Source organism: Aedes albopictus, chromosome 1 (genome assembly GCF_035046485.1).
Source record: "Aedes albopictus strain Foshan chromosome 1, AalbF5, whole genome shotgun sequence".
Classification (NCBI taxonomy): Eukaryota; Metazoa; Arthropoda; class Insecta; order Diptera; family Culicidae; genus Aedes; species Aedes albopictus.
Window position 1 is genome coordinate 217545863 of NC_085136.1, and position 7325 is coordinate 217553187.

A 7325-nucleotide genomic window follows, 5' to 3' on the forward strand; every position below is an offset into this window, starting at 1 on the left:
CTGTATTTGATAGGCTTTCAGCCTGGCCGCTGGTTCGCCTCTAACTGCTGAGAATATTTCTAAGAAATCAAACAAGATCTTTATGAACGCTGAATGAAATCCAGAAAAGTTTCCCAGTATAATTCCTCTCCTCAAGTTAGTGGCATTTTGTTTTCAAGGAATCATAATGAGAACCTCGGTTTTTGATGACCCCTGTATAATTTTTGATTCATGTTTTCCCAAGACTTTAACTGGATTTCTGAAAAATTTCTTGCAAGACACTTGGAAGTTTCATTTTCAGAACTTTGGCATATTATTGCCAAGATTTTTGATAAATTCACTCCGAACCCTCTTGTCAATTCTGGCGAAGTTCCTTTGAAAATCATAAAAATGTTGCCAATAGATTTCCAGGTCAACCGATTTTTGGAGCAGTGAAAGATTCCTTCTCTGGTATTAGGCAAGGCCTCAGAAATATTAGTTATTTTAGTTATTAAACGAATTCATTGAAAATTCCTTGTAGGGTGCTTGTAAGTTCGTGGAAAACATATAATACTTAGGAGGTGAGTTTTTGAAGACTTCCTCCATGATTCTTCGCGGATTTTTTATGGCTTCAGGCTGGCGTGGGAATAAATTTACTCTCAATCCATTGGAGCACCTTTCAATAGTTTAGCCATAGACGCTTCAGTCTAATGATTTCGAAGTACTTTTTATTAAACAGGTAATCAATTTGAATATACAAGAATTTTCTGAAGTGTCATGGTGCACTTGTCATGGCTAAGCGGTGCACCAAGTGCACCGCGGTGCACGATCTGAAAACCCCTGCCCTAGACCGTTATTAAGCGAAAAATGAGAAAACTGCAATAGGCGTCAGGTCACTTTGCGGTCTTTGACAAAGTTGTTTCAAAATCAAGCTTTTCTAAATCGAGCGCATTTGTTTACGAATTTGGAAGATTAGTGCTCTTGAAAACGTGAGTAGGGGTCCAAGTCGGCCATTGTGGCAACCATAATTATATCCTCTGATGTTTCTCCTTAAGTTCTGTTCCTTTTAATTCCACTAAGGGTCGATTTCTTCACCTCGGCTTAACCGGTAAGCCAGGCTTACCCATATAGTTGAGCCTGGTTTAACGCTTAAGCCAGGGTGAAGAAATTGGCCATAAGAATTTGCATCTTTTGACAGATACGTGTTTGGACCTCAACTGTAAGGTCGTCTTCAGTGTCTCGTACTTGACTTGACTCGAGTCGAGTCAAGTGGGCAGTGGCAAGAATATTGCCACCAGCGCTGATGGCCTAAACAGGCAGTGGCAACTATTGTGCTCATTCTGCGAATGGAGTGACGTGAGAAAAGTCGGAGTCGTATATCGAGATGAGGAATCCACTCTCGAATGAAGTGACTCGCCGTGTAAATCAAATGGAGAGTCACTTCATTCGAGTCGAGATTTCTCACCTCGATATACGACTCCGACTTTTCTCACGTCACTCCATTCGCAGAATGAGCACATATATATATTGCCACCTCAAAAGCTCGTTTTTGGGGTAAACGGGCAGTGGCAACTATATTACCACCTAGATTTTTGAGAGTTTATTTCAAACAAAAATTGTTTTGAACACCGCTAGCCATCATGGTTTCCCATAGCGGAAATCATCATGGCTACAGGTCGCAAGCCCTCGTAAAGTGTGGAACGTTTTGATGGCTGTGATCCCTGACCATCATGTAATCAAAATCCCCAGGGATACTCAAGTGACCATACTGTTGGGTTGTGGGGGTTGCGTGTTTGGGGTGAATATATTGACAAGCATTGCTATGGATCGTTAGGGCTGAGTAGGAGTGGGGAATGAATCTACGATTGCTTAATTGCGATTATACATGCTGGTATAGTCGTGGTTCAACAGTGGCGGCGCCGCTTTTCGCTTGTGTTCGGCCTTGGTGGCAGAGAGTAAAAAAATCGAAGATTGAAAGTGAAGATTGACATTCTCATTTTTTCATTCGCGTTTGGCCACATTCATTGTCAGCTGAATGCCTCTCTTTTTTCATTCAATTCTCTGTCACGAATATTTTTTCGCACGTCCTAAAATGTCCAATTTCTGTTAACAGACGCACAATCCGACTCAGTGGACAAATAGATAGCATAATTAATATTCTAATTAACTACTATACACAAGTTTTGAGGTGATTGGAAGTATAATCGGGAGTTACGGTCCAGTTTTATTTCTCAGTGAAAATTTTCAGTGACAGAAATATGAATGAATAGGTGAAAAAATTAATTTACCAAAATGAATTTTATTTTGATCCCTCTGTTGAGAATTTTCAAAATTCACGTTGAATTTCATTCATTGAAAATTAAAATTTCAAACTCTGCTTGGTGGTTTATTTAGGCGGTGCGGGTACCACGCCTTTCACATGCCTATATCAATAACATGGAGTGGCAGTTCAGATATCAGGGGCCCATCTTCGTTTGATTAACACATTTTGGGGCCATTATAACAAAAGAGATGTTGACAACAATGCCTGCCTGCCACTGGGCTGGTAATAACCCATAGGATGGTTGTTTCATTTTGACAGCTGGGAAAACAACCGTTTTCGTGAATAGTTAATTCAGCTGACGTTCTTTACGTTTTCCCTAATAAATTACTGTTTGAAAAAACTAATGTGGTCGGTTGAAAAGACAAAGTTACCGGTTGAAATTACCGTTTGGTTTATTTTTTTTAATTAAAATAAAAGTAATTTTTATATTTTGCAAATAAATATTAACTATTTTTTTATTTGATAAACCTAAACACTGAGTAGCATAAATTTAGAATTAGATAATTAGATATTTAGAAAACAAATTTAGAACATTGATGTACTTCTGGTCCTCATTCCGCGTGTCTGTTGTGGGAATCTTTTACGGGAGATGGGTTATTGCACAGTGTTTATTGTCCTGGTTGAAACCCGAGCGGAATATTTACTGTGCTCAGCTTGGTTATTTCTCTGACTGCCACTTCTCATCCTATATTGGCATCTTCTGCCCTGGTCACAATTCCCCAACATTGCTTCTTTGACGAGATCCTGGACGAGATTGTTATCTATTCCAGTGAAATGGTGTAGCCATGGAAGGATATCTCTACGACTTATATTCGAAGTGGGAAACTGCGAAGCGCTATCGACATTTTTTTTTACTGGTGGCTAGCTGAAATTTATGAGAAACACCATTATATTTGACAATTATTTATAAAATCACAAAAAATATATTTATCTATCTATCTATATATATAAAAATGAATTTCCGTCTGTCTGTCTGTCTGTCTGACCGCTATGCATTCAGAAACTACTGAACCGATCGGTGTGAAATTTTGTATGTGAGTAATCTTGGGACCGGGAAAGGTTCTTAGCTTGGTGCGGGACCTATCCGGTCTCTGGAACGGGGGGCTCCCATACAGATGACTTTGCGGGGACGTCCCTTCGGAGCTGCCCACAAACACGTTAAAAGTGATCTAGAGTGCCGTGTTTAGAAATCGTTTTTGGCAATTGACAATACACCCTCTTCCAACTTTGAGTCTCTGAAAGTTCCTATATTGTGTGCAAGAACGGGCGTTCAAGCAAAGCAAAGCTGACATTTACAGTGGTTTTGCATGGTATGTGAATAATAGTTATTTGTGAACTTTCAGTTCCATAAATATAAAAGAATGGCCATAGAACCAAGTTTCCACCGAAAACAGGCAGTCGATCCAAGAGTTAATTGGGGAAGTGAATTGAGAAGCCCGGTATTCGACCATAGAGTTTGCTCTGGTGCTCCCCTAAACCACAGTCGATGGAAATAATGCAGGTAAATGCACCATGATGAAATTTTAACGTGGCTCAAATTGCTCTAAAAATGGTCAAAATGTTGATGAATTCAATCGCGGATTTCCATATTTATTCACTACATATCATGTTTTGAGCATTTGCACTGCAAAAGCATATCAGTTCTTCGCAATATGTGGTACGTGGAAAAATTAACTCTGCACACACCTACTTCCCGGTTGACACCCACCTCAATTTCTGTGTTGTCTTTCGACCGATCCAGTTGATTTTTAGAATAGAGTAAGCTTATTTCGCAACTACACACAAAAATATATCAATCGTATGTAAGGCAGCTGAGAAAATGCGGTGGACGTAAAGCGGGAGGCATCGTGTATAACGTATTCCGACTGTAGTTCAACTCCGAATGTCGTAACACTTGGTGGGATTGTAGTTAGTTCTTTTTCGACAAAAAGGAGACCACTTTTATGATAGGGTGTTAAACAATCAATTTTGTTCATACCTTTTTTTTTACAAAAAGTGTAACTTTTGAACCAATTTTTGGTTTCTGATTTGCGTTTAAAAGATATTGATATTGTAGTTTTCAGGATTCCACCTGGAAATCATCAAGAGAATCTTCAAAGGATTCTTCCAGAAATTCATATAGCGATTTCTGAAGGTTTTTTTAGGATTCCCACCTCTACAAAAAATCCTCCGAGGGTTCCTCGGGTAGCAGTTCCTCTAGGATTTTTTTTCAGGAGTTCTGGGATTCCTCTAATAAATCCTCTAGGGATGCTACCAAAAAAACTTCTCCAGAGATTTCTTCAGGAATTTCATCCTTATTCCAACCAAGGATTTCTCCAAGAACCACTACAGTGAATCCTCCAGGAATTCATCAAAAGATTGCATCAGAAAATCCTCTAGGGCATAGGTTCCCAAACTTTCAGGTGCGCGACCTCCTTTGGCCAGCAAGCGTACCACCACAAAAATTCTCTCATTTGTTGTCTGTTACAATAAAATATTCAACTGTCCCTTGCGACCCCCTGGATGAAGGCCGGCGACTCCCTGGGGGGTCGCGACCAACAGTATGGGAAACCATTCTCTAGGGATCACTCCAGGGTATCCTCTAAGAATTCCTCCAAGGTTTTCTTCAGGAATTAATCTAAATATTCCTTCAGGCCTTCAAGTATTTCTTCATGGATTCCTCCAGGATTTTATTTTTCAGAGATTTCACCAGGAATTTCATCAGGGATTCCTCCAAAAAAAAATTCAGAGATTTCTGCAGAAATTTCTCTAGGAGCTCCAACGGGAATTTATTCAGGAACTTATCTAGAGACTCTTTCAGAGATTTCCCTAGGGATTGCTCCATGAAATCCTTCAAGGAATCTCGCAAGGAAACCTCCAAAATTCATCCAGGATTTCTTAAGGAATTCATCTGGAGATTTCCCCAGGAATTTGCCGAGGGCTTCTTCCACGAAATACTCCATGAGTTTCTATATGGTTTCTCTGAGAATACCAAAGAGATTTCTTCAGAATTTCCCATTATATTAGTCCAGGAGTTCCTCCAGGGATTTATCCCGCAATTTCTTACGATATTCTTCCAAGAAATCCTTTTGAGATTCATTCAAGACTTCCTCCAGGATTTTCTACAAAAGTTCCTCGAGTAATTCTTGGAAGAATCTCTGGAGGAATCCTTACAGTTCTACCTGAAGGTTTATCTGGAGGAATATCTGATGGAATCTGCGGATGATTTCCTGGATAAATCCCCAAAGAAATTATGGAGTGTTTGAAGAAATCCCAGGAAGAATCTGGGGGCAGGATGGGTCACCTAAGAAATGGACCCCTATAACTGTCTGAATATCCCAAGTAACCACTAAGCCGTAAAAATTGGCACCAAGTTGGTTCTATATTCATATGAAGAACATTGCCAACAGAGCTTTTCAGAACTACATCCTATAATAGATCTGCTAAAAAGCCACTTTTGGCGAAATATTCGGCTGATATACGGCCAGCTTCAATCTGCGTACCGAGTCTCTGGTGAAAGAGCTGTCAAAAGTGAGTTAAGAAAAAAGAAAAAAAAAAGTTATTTATCTTTTTTATGTTTTGCTCCGGATGCCTTTCCATCGAAGTCTATTTTTTCTTCGATTTTTACGGCCTGCTGATCCAGATTCGAACTGATAATCTTCGGGCTTGCTGTTTTCAAGTTTATTTCGTCACGTTTTCCATCTGATCCATTGATGCAGCGTGAGATCGGTTAGCTCAGTACCGTATTTGAGGAAAAGGAGGCAACAAGTTGGGACAGCATTGATGTTCCGAACCGAAATGTTTGGAATGATCCGATGGTCGGATGTTGAATCGGGCACAAAGTGGCCGCATACGAAATGTATGAAATGGTCGGGGAGATGGTTTTATGGATGGCGGTTCTGCGGGAGATGCAGCTAGGGAAGTTTGGAAGGTTGACGAGGTTTCATAACAGGAGGAATCAAAATGCGGCTCGTCGACTACTTTTGGTATTCATCTGTAGGTTAAAGCTCGGGTAAACCGATTACAGCTGCACAGGTTATGCATTCGTAATAGATGATCGAGGAAGCAGCTGTACATTAATTTGTGGTTTATAGTGGCGAGATGACGATAATCATCCAACACCCAATCTATCGTACAAAAGTCCCGATGATATTTCATTGTTCTCCGACAGTTCAGTTTTGTTTTGCTTCAAAGCTCTGATTGATATAAACGTCATGTACGCCAAGCCTTTTAACAGCACTGTCAGTCTTCTAATTCGGCTCACAGGCTCTGGGTTTGCAAGCACTACAGTGTAGCGTAATATACTAATATACGGCTTATTTTAGTGCTTACAATTTATAATGCCTGTGAGCATTTGAAATTCACATACAGAGCCTAATGATACGGAGAAGCTGCTGAATGACCTTTAGACCGCTTATGACAGTGCTTAGTGGTTACCTGGGATAAATCGCATTTCTCTGTATTCTACCACGACTCTCAGATACACTAGTCAGCTATGATATAAAAGTATAGAAAGGTCATAAAATTTGAACCCTGCTTCTTGACAAGCAATTTTCAAAACATGACCCATCTTGCCTCACCTCATTTTTACGGGGGCAAGATGGGTCAGCTATCAGAAAACTCGATTTTTCTCCAACAAAAAATACTATATCTTCTATTTTTTCTCTATACATCTAAGCTTCACAGACGTACAGATTACATGAAAAAAGTGTTGAAATATATCGGTAGATTATTCTCAGAACTAGAAGATTTTTGTTCAGGTAGTCATGAACGGACTTTGAAAACTTATATTTTTTGTAGGAAAATTTCTAAAATAGTTTCACAAACTCTCAGTGCTCTAATTGCTTCGATAATGTAGGTCACAGAATAGCCTTTCAATGAAGAATAAAACATTTTCAAAAACTTTGCAAACATACCGAAAAATTAGGGTGACCCATCTTGCCCCGTCTACACAATACACGTAGTTATATGGAATGTATAGCATAAGGAGTATAACGAAAAAATATTTTATTTTTTTCTGTGCAAGGAACGTAAAGAATTTTTAAAACAATATATCACTTTTTTG